Source organism: Strix aluco, chromosome 4, assembly GCF_031877795.1.
Source record: "Strix aluco isolate bStrAlu1 chromosome 4, bStrAlu1.hap1, whole genome shotgun sequence".
Lineage (NCBI taxonomy): Eukaryota > Metazoa > Chordata > Aves > Strigiformes > Strigidae > Strix > Strix aluco.
The window spans coordinates 46,469,413-46,486,305 of record NC_133934.1 but is presented as its reverse complement, the minus strand read 5'-3'; the positions used below and the strand labels follow the sequence as shown (position 1 = coordinate 46,486,305).

General features: G+C 34.0%; 1 long non-coding RNA gene across 4 annotated transcripts in view; it reads left to right on the top strand.

Moving 5' to 3' along the window:
- Nucleotides 1-2,277: 2,277 nt before the first annotated feature.
- Nucleotides 2,278-16,893, top strand: part of LOC141922274 (uncharacterized) — a 44,969-nt gene continuing 30,353 nt past the window's right edge. For all 4 annotated transcript variants that reach the window (XR_012622936.1, XR_012622933.1, XR_012622934.1 and 1 more), the window contains exon 1: nucleotides 2,278-3,893. This is a non-coding gene — a long non-coding RNA (uncharacterized LOC141922274). The remainder of the gene's footprint in view (nucleotides 3,894-16,893) is intronic.

Sequence of the window (16,893 nt, the reverse complement as noted above, 5' to 3'; positions counted from 1 at the left end):
CCATGAGAGAGGCCAGGGTTTTTCTTTAATTCACCTCAGCAGACTTAGTAAGAAGTCTACAGTAATATAATTGCAAACAATATTTTGACTGAGGTCCTCTTTTCACACAAACTCTTTAGAGCCACATGATCTCTCACATAAGCTGGAGGTAGCAACTAGGCCTGTCACTTTCATTAAAATGAAGAAAATGTCATTAGCTATAAGTTGCATTTTGTGGAAAAAGTAGAATATGGGAGAAAGAATAGAAGAGATAAATCTAGCATATGTTTTTTTGTCATCTAATGACTAAAACTAGTGTCCAAAAACTGGCAGTCACTACTGGAGAAAGGAAGTAAATCAAGGAAGATGGTAGAAGCTACTACATTTGCAGTTATTTATAACCTTAGAAAATGGAAAACCTAAGAACTCGGCCAGAAACTTTGATGTATAGTGTAAGTTTTTAGTGTGATATGCCTCACCTTTGAAATAAATGTTTAGCAGCTGATATTCTAGAATAAAATACTACTGGTAGGAAAAATATCTACAACTTTTTTGTGCCTGGGCTCTTGGTAAAGTCATATAAAAAATTTTGTTGCTTATGTGCATAAATTAATATTTCATTGCTTTATCACTGGATTTTTGTACTTGCTGTAGTAAAACTGGGTATTAAACTGAAAATTTTGATACCTGCTCTACTAGCTAGCAAATATTTCACTTAACTGCAATTTGAAAGTTATATGTTTTCTATTATTTATTATTAAATATAAAACTTGTACATTTACCAAGAGTTTCATTACTTTTGCTTTTAAAAATAGATTCAAGAATATCTTTGTATGCACATGGGACTGTTAGTTTTAAAGCACAGCAGTTCAATAGTTTTACCAGCTTCTTAAAAGAATCTTCTATGCTTCTATGTCATCTATAACCTGTTGTCTGTTATAGAGTGGTCAGTGGGAAAGAAAATTTCATCTTGAAGTCTTTCTTGCAATTCCCTTCAGTTTTCTGATTGTACTCTCTCTCTCTCTCTGTAGGTGAGATTCTATATTTATATCTATCATAAACCAGAAAAAAATGATGGTGTAAATCTGAAAGGCTTTTACAAGCTCAGTGTCTGTGACTCCATTTGTTCACCATGAATTTTGAGTAATTCAAAAAGGCAAGTGATCATTCTCTACTGGCTTTCAGTTTGCAGTGTGGTCTTACTGACATCTGACATTCCCTGTCTGGTAAGTGCAGACTGCACATTTAGTAGGGTTTTTCTGTTTGCCAGGAAGAAAAGATTCATTCTGGCTGCCATCCTCCTTGACCAGTTGAGTTCTGTAGGGATAGAAACTGAGAACATAATTTACGTAACCAGTTTTTTCTAATTGACTTTTACAGCTCTACGGTGGTAAAGATAACAGTATGAGACTATTTTATCATCATTGATAGTAACAGCTCATCCTTCAGAAAAGATGACTACAATAAAAGCCATCTGCACCTTCTTACATTGCTTAAGAGAAGCCAAACCCTAAACTGAGTAGGGCACATGCTTCTGTATCCTTAACAGGCTAAGGATTCTCATGGGAGAAAATAATCTGCTATTAAACCAGAGGTGCAACTGTGAGCTTCTCCTAACTACTTTTACCTACCAATACTTACTAATCTTAATGAGCTGTCAAAGGCTGGGGGAGAGGAGATTAACATATGAAAAAAGTTTTATTAGGAAATGTCTTTGATTGTTCTGTTCTTTCACAATAAAATTGTCAAGCAAGGTATAGATAGTTTTTGAAAGTACATTTTTATTCAGGTATTGTAAGATGAGAACAATGGCTCTAGCTTAGACCTGCCAACACTTATGGAAGATATTTGCTGTGGGGTTTAGGTCCAATGGAGGACACACATCACACTATGCAAAACTTATGTGATTCTTTCCCAAATCTTCTACTGTTTGCAAAAATGCATAATTGATTTGGAAGAATAAGTATCTACTAGTTAAAATGAAAGTCTATTGAACATTTACGAGCTACTTCTAAAGATATCCTAGCCACACATGGAAAAGAAACAACAAAGGTTTGTAAAGTCCTTAAATATATGAACTACTTGGATATTGGGTTCCCTTATTCTTATGTCAGATAACCATGGTCTTCTGTGATGTAAAAAAATTAAAGTAGGATAAAGAAAGTGCTTTCAGAAAGTAGGCCATGGTAATCTAAACAGGTACTGTTGGTAAGAGATATGGCTGAAGAGAAAGAAAGGTATGACTTCTCCTATGCAGTGCCTTGTCATTAGTACTGGAGGTGGCACCTTTGCAGATAGTACTGTTGAAGGAGATTGCTTGTACTTTCTGGATAGGTGGAGTACACTGTCCTGTGTCTAGTAGAGGTATCTCTGGTAGTTTAGTTTAAAGGATTAAATTTGTGACAGCATGATATTCTGTCCTGGCTATTTTCCTTGCTGAGAAGCAAGACAGATTGATCTGAACTCAATACTGTGCTGCTGCTGGTGCACACTGCTGAATAAGACATCTCTGGAGACTCTGCAGGACACCGTGCAGTGCTGTAATACTGTTCATTCCCTTCATTATTCCTGGGCTGAAGCACTTGCTTTTCCACAAACTGCTAGACCCTGGGAAAGCATACTGTTATTACTGTGAGGATATAAAATCACTCACTAGTAAAATGCTGCAAGAGAGGAAAGAATGGAGAAAAGTCAAGGTGGAAGGGGAAGGATCAAAGTATATGTGCCTCTTAAGAGTATATTTTTGAAAATATTCCTGCAGGATCCCAGTCTCACTTGTCAACTGTGTTGCAAACAGATGCCTTCTCCTTTCCTGATCCACCCAGGAGAGTTGATGAATCATGAACACTAATGCTGCATTGGCAGAAGTGTTAGCACAGATGTGTACAGTAAAAGCTAGACAATCGGTGCCTCACCACTTGCCTTTGCAGTCAGTTACTGGTTCACCTTCTGCAAAATCATGCCCCTGTACATAACAATTAGGAAAAAATGTGATTTGGTTAAAAATTTATCATATATGTTTTGAAAATTTATCTTATTTTCATTTTTTCCTTCTCAAGAAAGTTTGTGGGTTTTTTTTTTTGTATTGAATCTACCTGGTTCTGCTGATCTTGCTATGGCAATGGGGTTAATTGGGACCAAAGAAACATGTACAGTAAGTTTTGAAGTTATTCAGATTTGTGGATTTTTTTTCCCCTGGGAATTAACCACAGCAGTTGCTGCTTTGTTTTGGTCCAAGGCAGCTGAAAAAAGAAATGTCTCGATAAGGTTGACTATTTCTGATTTCACTCCATTGCTACAATGGCCATCTATGGTATCATTTAGTCCCGCTGTGGATATTGTGATACATGTGTGTACGTATGTGTGTATATGTGTGAAAATATCACTGAAACAATCAATTTATGACATAGCTTTGCTTGTTTTAACTACAAATTAAAGTCAAGGAAGAACTATTGGTTCAGCTGAAGGAAGTTTTTGTTCAAAAGGCAATATCATAGATGGTGTTTATTGCAGGATGTTATGTTTTGGTCACTGCTTTTAGCATTACCTAGGTGCATACAGGCATTGTCAAACTTGTCACAGACAATAGCATATATTCTTTTTTTCCATTAATGTTGTTCTGTAAATTTGTTACCCAAGATAACAAAATAAGTATACAATTGGAGACTTTTTGTCACTGCAGTTAGTGCCATTTTTGAGAGTTTTGCGGTCATTTTGTAAAATCGGGAATAACAGCACTTTGGGAGTGTTGGCCAAAGCTCTAAACTCATTAAAATATGTTGCAGTCTTTTCCAGCTCAAAAATGTTAACCGCTGGACCTAGGAAATAGTTGACTCTTTTCCTAGGATCCTATTTCTGCTTTCTGCTCCTGATGGTGTTTCGGATCTACATTATGCCCAGTTGAGACTATTAAGGTGAGTTCTATACCTTGGTACATAAAGTATTGGACACATTTATAATTTTTAAAAGCCCTGCATATAAATCTGTACAAAAAATTAAAGTAGCCACAACAAAATAAAGTGTCATTATGAATTCCAAAGGGAGATGAGACCTGTGTTTTTGACTCTGTCTAAATAAAAATGGTACCTGGTACTTACAGAATATTGTTGAGCAAGTTGTAAGAAAACACCTCTTGGGCTGTTATATGCAGTCTCTGTCCTCTAAACATACATTCTTTTTTTCATTATATTCTTTGTAATAAGAATGAAAGTACCAAATCAGAAAGTTTTGTTATGTTGTTTGGGGTTTTTTTTGATCTGAGTTTGAAATGTACATTAAAAAAAGGTAAAAATTATCACAGAGGAAGCTGATTCTAATCTCAGAGCCCTTAACTGGCTTTAATGGATAAAAGATAATTGGAATTTACACCATATTTGAAATATGTATTTATAAATATATATATATAAAAACACATGAAATTGCAAAAGATACCAGCCAAGTTCAATCAGAAATCCTAGCTAGAGGAAGTGGGTGTTTACATAGTTCTAAATACGTTAGAAATGTTGTGCTCTGCCAAGCCATTAAAAGTCATATGATAGATGAAGGAAAACAACTATGTAAGGTCAGCTAGCCAAACATAAATAGGATAGTGACTGCATTTTCTGGGATAAAAGACAACAACAACAACAAAAAATACCCTCCCCTCAAGCAAACAACTTATTTTTTTACTAAATATGTGCCATTTTATTATTTCCACTGCACCAATACCTATGTAAAAGCACAATATCTGATATGCATATTTTCTAGATTGTTTCTTTTTTGCTTGTAGAAAAAAATCCTACCCTTCTTCATGAATGTTAAGAGCAGATAAGGCAAGTTGTAATGAATTTCTGCTGAAAAAAATATGCAATGAAAATGTATGGAAAGCCTTTTAATCAGTAATCTAGCCCTGACCTTTCCAATCTATTTTCTACAGAGTATATCCTGTTATACTATTGTGGTAATTACACCCAAAGACATGAGGGGTCTGATCTTCTGTTGCAATGATTTGAGAAATTTCACTGATGCCATGAATTTAGAAGTGGCCAGAAGCTTCTCTTGTTGTTAGGAAAGTTCAGTCATAATTCTATGCATCATGTGAAATGGTCTCTTATGCTGTGTCTCCCACCCTGCTTCTTCCTGAAAGCAGTTTTATCAGAACAGGTGTTTCCTTCAAAGTCTACCAAAAGTTATTCATTTCCAACCTTCTTCCACTTAAGCAAATTAGGAGGAGATGAATGAAGCTAGTGGACAGAAAATGGTGTTGCTCTTAAAGCTTCTTATTTAGGTGGATTTTCTATTGGAACACCCAGTGTTTTTCAACCTTTTAGGCTGCAAAAATGTTGCGAGAGCCGTTTTCCCCTTCATGTGCATTGGCCAGCTTTTAATTATCTAGCTGGCTACTATCTATCTATCTATCTATCTATCTATCTATCTATCTATCTATCTATCTATCTATCTTTGCTATCATCTATCTTTGCTATCATCTATCTAGTTGTCCTAGCTAGAGAATGTACTAGATGATGATTTTCAAATCAGTTGAGGTTTTTTTATCATTATATCCAGTGAATAAAACACTTTTTAAGAATATTAGAGAGTTGTTCAAAGACTGTTTTGCACCTGCATGAAAAGAAAAAGGCATACTTTAATGGCATGAATCTAATGCAACTTCCAAAAAATTATTTCTAATTTCAGCTCTGATAGCTCCTTCTGTGGGGTGATTAGAAGGAAATGACTGAGTGCGCTAGATTTTTTTTAAAGTGATCTTCAATGTATGTCATGTTAATGCCCTAGTTAAACAATACACCTCAAACTAGGAAAGAGGCCACCTCACATATGAAGGTTGGAGCGTGAAAAATGTCACCACATAAAATCTTAGGAGTCTTCCAGGAAGTGGAGCCCTAAAACTGATGTAAGATAACTGGAGAATTAGCAAGTAAAGCTCCTAAGCCAGAGGCACAATAATAATTCTTAACAAAGAAAAGGACCAAACAGAATAGTTAAAACAATTTATGATACAATTGTCTATAAAAGAGCCATTAAATCTGAACAAAAAAACTCATCTCAGAAGCTAGAGTCTACCCTAATTGAAGCACTAAAGAATGACCTCCTTCACTGAAAATATATGAACTTTTGGAAAAAGACTAGTATTAAAATATTATATTGTTACAAATATGATTTTATTCCTTAATAATGGTATAAGTCAGGCATAAACCAGGACAAATGACATTATCAAGAAAACACAACAGATCATTAACAGGACAGTAACTTCACCTTGTAAAGGACACTTCAGCAGTTTCTGGTACTACTTGAACTCCAGCTGACATTGCTGCAGGAACTATTGTAAGGTTTTATGTTTAGTACTCTTTCTGCTACTAGAAGGAAATGATGGTAGTTGAAGCAATTCCCCTGCTTAGCCAGCCAGAAGAACATTTTCTATTCCCTCAACCCATATATTTTATATATGATCTGATGAAGAGGTTTTAAACTTGTTTGTGTCTTCCACCTTTAGCTTTATCTGTACATTTATGAATTGTAGCTTCTGAAAGGATAGAATCATACTGTCATGCTATGGCCTTAACCCAGCTATTTTTGTTGACAATACTATTTTTTTTCCCACTCTGGTTCTACCTATAATATTTTTTTTCTTGCAGATTTAACTTCTTTAAAACTTGTTAAAAAGTGTATCTTAAAAAGTAAGTGCTACTCATTTTACTTTCCTATTTGAAAACAACTGGACTAGTTGTACCTGGCATTAAAATGATCAACTTACGGTTGAAATAGCCCAGAAATAGTGTTAGATAGTACATAAATGAAGAAAGAAATTTAGACTAAGAGCTATCCAGGGTGTGGCTATCATAATTTTAAATTCCTCATAACTGTTCAGTTTTGTGTATTGGTCCTCCTAATTGCTAATTGTGTGCACTATTATTGTATAATAGAGAATGAATTTTTGATTTGACAAACAGTTGTTGAATTGATGTATGTTTGTAGGAGTATCTGCATATATGCAGAAAAAAACATTTATGTGCAAACTCAATGGATTTGCACAGGTAAACGTTTCATAGATGTTAGAGTAGGGTCTCCACATTTATGAGAAAACACAAAGTGCTGAATTCTGTAGCTAATTGTTTACAGTGCATGTTTCAGACCAACTTTTCTGTGGTGATTTGAAGAAGTCTGCATCTCAAGAGACAAATTCTGGTGAAACGATGTTTCAATTCAAAACTCATGAAAAAACTCTCCTTAAATTCAGTGAGGACAAATTTTATTTCAGATTTTCAAGCCAACAGTAAAAACTGTAAAATCCTCAGCTGATTAAGCTCCTTGTGAGAACTGGATCCTTAACCCAGTCGTTTTTATTGTTAATACTGATCTTTTCCCAGGATCAAGTTCCTTGTATTGAGTAAGGACTCAGTCAAGTTCTTTGTGAGAGAGGAAAGAAGCCAAAAAAACTGGAAGATGTTTTGCTTGATTCATATATTTAGTTAAGTAGAAATGTAGTAAATATACTGACAATACTACACTGCTTCAGTATAGAGTAAGAATTTTGATTAAATCTGAATGTAGGAGAAAAAAAAGGACTATATTTTTTTTTGGTCTTCAGTGTTTCAGCTGAGACACCAGAAAGTGGTATCTACTGTAATATTGACTTCTTCTTTGTGCAAAGTTTTATGTGACATTATTGACATCTTTGTAAAGATGTCCCTGTATTTATAATAATGACAGAATTATTTAAAGTTTTACTTTAATTAATTGTGGCCGATATCAAAACACATGCTCTGCAAGATACTTATTACTGTCAATCCATACTGAACTGAACCCTAGGATACCAAACACATGCAATAACTGTTTCAGTAATTAACAAAAAGGCATTTAGCCTAATGTGAACCTCTAATTGCTAAATGTATCAGCGAGCCAGAAAAAAAGGAATGGGAAAAAAAAAAGAAGGAGATGACCAGTTTTGTGTGGAGTTGCTGCCTCCTGAAAGAAATATAAAATGATCCCAATATTTAAGAATTCAGGGGCCAGCTTCTGAATGTGGTTGTTTTTTTCCTGCCCTCCCTCAGTTCAATGAGATGTAGAGCAAAGACACACTATCTTTTCAAATGAACCAGCAAAGATTCCTCAAGAGATAGTTTTCAGGCACTGTGGACCTAGTTATCACAGCTAGGACTAATGTTCTGGAAATCAGCTTTCCTCCTAGTAACTCCACTGCTCTAGTCTGTCTGGAGTTAATTTTTTTATGGTCAGATTAGAAAAATTAAGACAAATCAGAGCTGAGTGTTTAATGGTATAATCACTGTAATATAAAGGAGAGTATTTCAGCTCTTTCATTTCCCTAAACAACTCGCTGAAACACAATTTTAATGGCAAATATGCTAGAAGCATTCTGTTCTTTGTGTAAAACCAGAATTCTGTCCTCCTAATGTAGTGTCTCAGCTCCTCTGAAGCAGCTCTCAGACCTTTTCTGAAAGAATTCCCTCTTGGAATTTGCAATCTCTTTTAGAGATGGACTGGTTGTTACACAGCTGGCACTGTTATTACACAGTCCCATTTTAGTAATCTATAATAGCCATCTGTGCACTCTCAAAACCCTACCAGATAAAAACCATCATTGCTACAGTCCAAAGGCGTATACTTATGTTTTGGGGTGGATCTAAGATGAGGATTTAATGGGAACATAATATTATGCTATTAGGAGAATATTGACTTCAGAGGAACTGCTTCCATGTATCAAAAAAAAAAAAAAAAAAAAAATCCAGATCTTCATATTAACCAGTTTAAGTATTTTTTTACCAACCTAGTTTTATTATGAATACATTAAAAAGCAGTATAGGAAATTCTTACATTTTAGTGGTTTTCTAAGGCCCTTTAGAGAGGATTTATGATTTCATGTAGTTTAAAACTTAGACAATAAGATAGTTAATTGTAACTTCAAAAAAAATACAGGTTTTAGAAGTAAAAGGAAAGTTCAGTTCTCTATGTGTTTTATAAAACTGCTTCTAAATGGACAGTGTGACATATAATTGATAAGTATTTGCTCCAAGCAATTTAGTGTCTTTTCATTCAGATGTACAAGGTGAAAAAGCAATGAAAATAGACTGCACTTATTATTTTGGGCTTATTTTCTTTTTCTTTTAACCATCATTCTCTTTTTAAAAATAGAATTAATTTTAGCTTTAAAAAAAGAAAAGAAAAAGTCACATTTTCACCATCCTGCCAAACTTTGGGTATTTTACCCGTAGGTGAAGGTTGCAGATGTACGCACAACAAATTGCTATATTCTTTTGTTTTGTTTATTGAAACATGTTAAAATGGTAGAAAACATAGCTAGAGATGCTTGCTGCCTGTCACAAGCTAAATATTTGGGCTAGAGGACTGTAGTGTGCTATTGCTACTCATATTCTTTCAGATACCAAAAGGCAGTGGAATTTCCATTGCAGACTTGACTTAAATAGTTACTGAGCCCCAGTTCTGCATAAATTCTGATTTCACTTTGGGACCAAAATGTACTTTTGTTGCTCAGATCAATAGGTACCTCTAAACCTATATTCCTACTGAAAGTAGTCAAAGCCATTAAAATATTTTTTGGAACATTTTTCCGCAATGGATGTTGATAACAAACTTTGTGCCACCAGCTTCCTTGAGGGGAAGACAATAAAAGGAAAGGGGAATTATCCTCGTCTCTTTCCTGTATTTTTCTACCTCTCTGTCTCAGCCTCTTCTAGCACAATAGCAGTTTCTGCAGGTTGAGAACAAGATAATGGGAAATATGAGGTGTCTCAGTTCCTTCTACCTTTGCTCACAAAAAAAGAGTTGTTGTTTTTTTTTTTTTCTCCTGACACAATAGATGTGTAGTTATGTTCTGAAGCCTCTGGTTTCAATATGGTCTCTTCTGCATCTTCAGAATAGCAAACCTTGAAGTCGTGTGTCTACATTTTATGCTAAGTAAACAATCCACTTTAATTGTATTTGGGTGGTGGCTTATTTTTAAGTATTGGTTGAATTCCAGAAATTCATTAGTTCAGGGGGAAAAAAAAAAAAAAAAGATGATTGCTATATCTGGGTAAAGTATTGGTGAATTCTTTTTACTAAATTTCATGTGGTATTTTTTCTGTTCACTCTTTTCACATAGTCGTGAACTCAGAGAAGTTAATTTTTGTTGCTGTTGCACATCATATTGTGGCAGTATATCATGCATATATGTTTGTTCCTATGGCTAGATTATACACCCAAACATATATACATCATAGAATTGACAACAAGATCTTTAATACTCATATCTACTTCTGCTTTCAGATGTGAAACAAAGATCAGTTCTTAAAATTCTTGTATTTTGTAGCTTGACAATAAAACTAAAAAAATATTGTCAGCTAAAGATGTTATCTCAAGCAGAAAGTACTGAGTCCGTTTTCTGAGTGTAAAGGATGTAATTCTTGGGAGGCTATTTAAGATTATCTTTTTTTTCAGGCAGTAAAGGAATGAGAATGAGCCATGGAATAGTACTGAGAGAGATGTGATTATACAATCTACATTGTGTCACTACAGGAGAATAAAGGATGTTTTCTCACATTAATGTACAACTTTATAACTTGCTGATTTACATTATGAAGCAGATGTTGCTTTCATAACAGAGTAGAAATTCCATGTAGTCATAAACTCTATTGGCAGGTCAGATTAGGGCAATCCTCAAAGGTGTCTGAAGAGTCTGATTTCTTACGAAAACTCTGAACCTGCCATTAGTCCTGTAACAATCTCAAATAATGTGAAGCTGTAAAAGCCTTTATTCCAATCATAGTAACAATAGAGAAATATTAACTTTCTATGCAATAATAGAAAGTATTGTTTAATTGATTGTTTAATCAGTCATTATGAAATGTCATTTATTTTAATCCCTCTAAAATGTCACCATATTTAAGAATTGCAACAAGGTTTGAATAATATTCAGAGACCAAATTGAAATATCTATTTAACTATAAATTATTTGTTGCAACTGCTGTTATACTATTTTAGTACTAAAGTTAAAAAGTTACTTTGCTGGTACTGATTTGCTTGATTATAGAGCTATATATATTTGCAAAGTTTGTTTCTAGTGAGCAGTTGTCAACAGAGGAACATAAAATAGAAATATTATAAACCACAAATTTCTCAGGTAATTCTGATTTTAAGATCTGTTGTTGAAAACATAAAATATAGAAAGTTAAATTTAACTAGCTGAAAATTAATTGACCATTTATTAGAGATACACCATCTTCATTTAGATTTCTGTATCAGTAGATTTGTGGTCCACAGCTTCAGTAAAAAGATAGAAAATATAAATCACACTGTTTTCTGAACTTTTTGGTTTTACTGTTCTGAGAATTATCAGCCTTATTTATAGGTAGTATTCCATTTCATTTATTAAATGATTCTACAAATAATGTTTTACAGTGCAATAAAATCATAGAGCTTAACACTAAGGTGACCTTCATCTGAAATGTGCATATGAAAATGCTCAGTTCATATAAGGGTAGCCATCATTATTGTTTAACTGCATGAAATAATAATTTCCATTTATACAACAAATACTGCTGGTCTGTTCAAATAATTTATGCAATAGTGTATAATCCAGCTTTAGTTGGTAACAAAACCAAAAATCTAAACCTTGCAACCATAGCCATATGGCTTTAATGATTTGATGATACATTATTAAAACAGCTGACAAAAATAGGTTCCTCTGACTGAGATTATCCTTCTGAAGCTTCCTTCTAATATAATTCCTTTTATTTTAATGTATTTATCACTTTCATCTAATTTTTTGCTGGTCATTTTGCAGCTTGGAGATATGTGATTTTTTACATCACCACAGAGCAAGATTTATGATCATCATTAAAATTGTGAATTCCACTGTAATCTACTCCTCATAGTTCACTACTTCAGATTACTATTTTGTGAAGGAGAATAAAATGCTAAGTCATGAAAAAGAATTTTGTAGTGGATCTAGAGTGTAAACCACTAGACCTGGAGGTGTAAAGATTAGGAAGAGAGATATGGCCAGAATTTGAACATTGTTATGCAAAAAAATAAATGACAAAAAAAAAAAAAAAGGGTGAGAAGTAGCACCATGAATCAATAAAAAGCAAGAAAAATATAGAGTGGAGTAGGATATATCCTCATATGTTTCCTCTTGAACAGTAGTGCTCTGAGTATCCCATATCTATTCCTGTGCTCAGAACAGTACTATCTATGGGAAAACTCTGCAACTGTCTTTTCCCTGAGGCAAATTACATAGTCTGGTAGAGCTGCATATTGCATGTTTTACACTTTATTATTTAGAAATGCAAAGATCAGAGTTGCTACTAAGTTCCATTGGCAGAATAAGAATTACTTCATTGGCTTTAGAGAAATGATGATGTAATAGGGAATACTTTGATGAAGCCTGTGTTTTCCCCCTTTGGAAAATGCTGATTGAGCCTAGTAGTAACTAGTAATTTCTTTTTATATTGCCTTTTATTTCAGACAAGCCTTGCAATGAGGGGAAATGCTAAACACTTTTTGAAAAGCAATTTTCTTTTTTTTTTTTTGATGGAGGCTGTAAAGAGAGTTCAGGACCATGTTTTTGTCCACTTTAGTTAATGAATCAAAACATTTTTTCTTGCTTAAGATTGATTTTAAGATATCTATTATTTTAGTACTCTATTTTCACTTAGGATTGGATATTTATGTTCAGGTACTTCTGACCCTCATTTTTTCAGATTGCATATACTTTTGCTCTTTGGGCTAGTTTTATTACAATGTAGTAGTAGCTTTCTAGTTTCATCACATTGCTTAGGAGAAGTTGTAGTCACTTCTGATACACAGTAAATTCTATCAATTATGCCATAGGGAAATGCAATGTGATACTGCATTAACCTGAGTTTCCATATACAAAGAATCTTCTTTTAGAATTTAATGTTTGTAAAACATATTTTATGCAATGTTTGTAAAATTACAAAAAATACCCAACAACCTACAAACAAAAAAACCCTTAAAACACAGAAAAATTTAAACTATGAAGAAACTGAAATCTCTCTCCAATCATTCTCAGATCAAATTCCTAAGTAGCTCCTAGTCAGCGTGTTGCATAGTTTTGGTATACACACAAGATCATATAGAACCTTGTCAACTCCCTGTAGCATATACATCTACATTCAGTATCCAGCTGACGTTGGATCCCAGTGTTCTGCTGCTGGGGAGCAGGTTAATTGTCTGAAATGATTGAAATTTAGTCTATAGTTGCAGCATGGAGTTATCAGCAATGAGCCTTGTTCCCATCTTCCAGCTTTCCACTGTTCTTATTCTTTCTCCCTCTGTAAGTACAGATGAATTTAGAATATAGTTCACAGATGGTTTTGTAGCAAAAGCCTCCTTTGTAAATAAGGCAAAAGAGCTGGTTTGTGCAGGGCACATGGTACAATAAAGAGAGGAGGCAGCTATTTGAGTGGTGCAAGCTAGAGAAGATCTCTTCATTAATTTAAATATTAATATAGATCATCTTACAAATGCAATAAGAACCTGCCAGTATTTGTACTTAACCTGGGGTGCAAAGGATAGCAAGATCACTTCATTCAATACTAAAATGAAGTGGTTATTTAATATCATGAAAGCAGAGCAAGATTTAATGAGAAATAATGAATCAGGCTACAGTCAACACTTTTAAAAAGTATCTGTAACTAATAAAGAGAATTATTAAGAAAGAAAATTAAGAAAGTCAAAATCACTTCAACTCTCAATCTAGTGAAATTCTTTGATTTATAGAGAAAACACTTCAAGAACTATAGTAGATTTGCCTTTGCTCATACCATTGCATAAGAGAAGGCCCCAGCCAACATGCACAGTAGAAAGTAGAGCACTGACTACTAAAACTAGAGTCAAGCAACAATAAACCATAAAGATGAAGAAAGAAGTGGCAAAATCCTTGTGTACTAGAGGTATTTTCTCTGTGGACCCAGACACTGAAGTAATTACAAAGAAGGAAAACTCCATTAAGCAAAGAATTGTCTTGTGCACTCTGATATTGCAGAAACGTGAATATTTTATAGTTTTGGCATGCCCATCATTTAAACCCCTCATTCTCCTCTCATAATCTTGTTAAGCCCTATGTGCTCATCTTTTGCTTTTAATTCATTCTATTTGGGTTATTTCATAATGGCAACAAATAGATAACAAATAACATGAAATTGAGTCCACTATATTTTATTCCTATTTTGCATATTTAGGGCCTTCTAGTGTCTGACTCTGCCAGCAGTAAATCTGCTGCTTTTGTTTTAATTAATTTTTAATGCTTTTATGAAAGTAAATAAACAAGGATTTTGTGCATTCACTATAGGATTTACTTTACCTTTCAAAATTTCTGTCTGGGTTAGAGCTGTCATCTCACCACTTGTAGGTAATCATCAGCTGCACTGAGTTGTTTAGGCTTAGATTCAATGTGCTGCATTTTAGCTTTCTTGTTATTATGAAACAAATTTGAGGAAGAAGTACTGTTAGTAACCTTTTTATTGTTGTTTGTTTTACTTGGGGGTGACTTTTACTAACTCAAATAGGAGACTACGTACTAGCAAACAAGATTTTAGAAGTCATATCAGTAAGGATAAGATGATATGAGTATTCTGCTTGCAGCATCTGTCCTAACATCTTCAGATTATACTTCTTCACAGATAGCTTGGATATCTCAAAACTGTTGAATCAACAGTGTTGGCTTAGTCTTAGATGTCTCAGAAGTAAACTATGTTCTAATAGTAAATGGAAAATACTACATGCAGATGTGTCTTAAATCTAGCTCCTACAGAAGACTAGGAAATCTACAGGGATTTAACACCTGCAGGAGACTGTAGGAAGCAGCACATACCCAGTCATGCCCACATTGTGGCCCATGAACCCTTTTGAAAGGTAAATGCTGATCTATCTTCTTTCAGAAACCATGAGTGAAGCAGGGATAAGTGGGAGAAAGAAACTGAAGAGGAAGATAATGGTTTTCTTTTAAAAATGGGCGATTCCTAGCCACATTTTCTTTTGTTTGGAAACTAGGGATTAGAATACATATTGAAACAGTATGAGGCACAGGACCATTTCCCTATCTTGTGTGAAGCAATTCAAACTCAGGTTTCTTAGGCCAAAGTGGAAAGAATACTAAGGTTATTTGGACTGAAGCAGAAGAGCACAATTACAAATATGACTGACTATCCTGGTGGTTAGACAGAAGGAGATCAGATCAACACATATTGCAGCTGTATTAAGAGAAGGAGAAATATGGGGAACAAAACTTGGAAAACTCTGTGCACAAACTTATTGGAAGAAGTCTAAAGTTTATGGGATTAGTAGAATTAATTTAAAACAAAAAAAGCTTGACAGATACTGTGTAGGTTATGTGAACTGATAATAGATTATTTCTGCAATATTTTGGACCATGGACTCTAACAACCATAGAAAAGTTAGAATTACAATTCTCATACAGCTGTCAGAAAATTCAAAAATAGAATCTGGACAGTGCAGCTCAGGAACAGTGTCGAAGTCTTTTGAGGACTTTTAAACCCTACATTAGGCAAGATTAGGGAAAGGTGGAAACATGGGAATTGATGAGGAATTTAAATACCTATTACCTCAAATTTGGTCAGTTTAGTCAGCTTACAACTCCAGTATATGGCAGCTTGTCCTTCTGGTTCTGTGCCAGCTGTGTTGTAAACCTGGGCAGAAGGTGTCATAGCTGTTTCAAAGATCAAGCACAGCTTTCCTACCTTTGGAAATCAAGGTGAAAAAGGACACATTCAGAGTTTTAATGTGTGTTGGGTCTCTTGTCCAACCTTGTTGTACTGTGTTGATAAATATTTTAGTTTAGACATAAATTTAAAACGATCTAGAGAGAAGTCGACATTTTCTTTAAACATCCACAGATAACCATTATTTAGTTTTAAGGATGGCTCTAATTTAATTTCAGCATTTTTTAAGAAACACAGGAATTATTTGCTTAAAAATTCATTACTTTTAATTTAAGTCAGTGAAAATAAATGTGCTTACATTATAACACAGGTAAAGAACTTTGGGGAAACAGTCCCTAAATTTTGGAAAGCTATCACATATCTTCAATTTGGCATTAAAATATGTATTTGAAAATGCAAAAAGTCCAGCAGACTCCATCAGATTAAAAAAGAAAGACTTTCAGATTAGGTATTTTAACCATATTAGGATTTAAATATTTTATCTTTTTGAAAAGTTTCAGAACTCTATAAAAATTCTGGTAGAATATTAAAGCTTTGAGGCAGTCAAGCTTGAGATTTTAAATTGACAGTTAGAAGAGTTTGGAACAAAAGCAATTCACTTCATTCTCAAGAGCAATAGCACTTAATATAGAACCTTTATTTACTGTTGCCATTACACCAGAATAGTTCAAGTATGATTGTGATCCGTGGAGGCAATGGATGAGCTTTAGGTTTTTGTAGTTAATTCTCCTGTGAGGGATAACATGATACCCTGCAAATCAGTGGAGATTCACATAGATTCACAGACTAGTAAGTAGCCTGGGCTTTGAAAATAAAATACGTTAAAAATATAACTCATAGAGATCCTTATTTCTCTAAAAATATGCCTATATTTCTAATTATATTTCACTTCTCTCTGAACTATTGAATTACAGAACTCTTTCTCAATCAAATAACTTCTTGCTATCAGAGAAATCACCTTTGACATGGTATACATACAGTGAGCATCCATTCTTTTTAAAATATGTTTTGCTAAAATAATAGTAAACATTTGTGTTTCTGCTAGCAGAAATAAGAAAAGGAATTGAACAAATGAGATGCAATTATTTCTTTGTGATTTAATTAAATGCGCCTGTCATAGTGATCTTCCAGTCATGCTTCTGCAGTAGTTTTACCACACAGACTGTTTCTGGATTTATTTACTTTCAGATTCTAG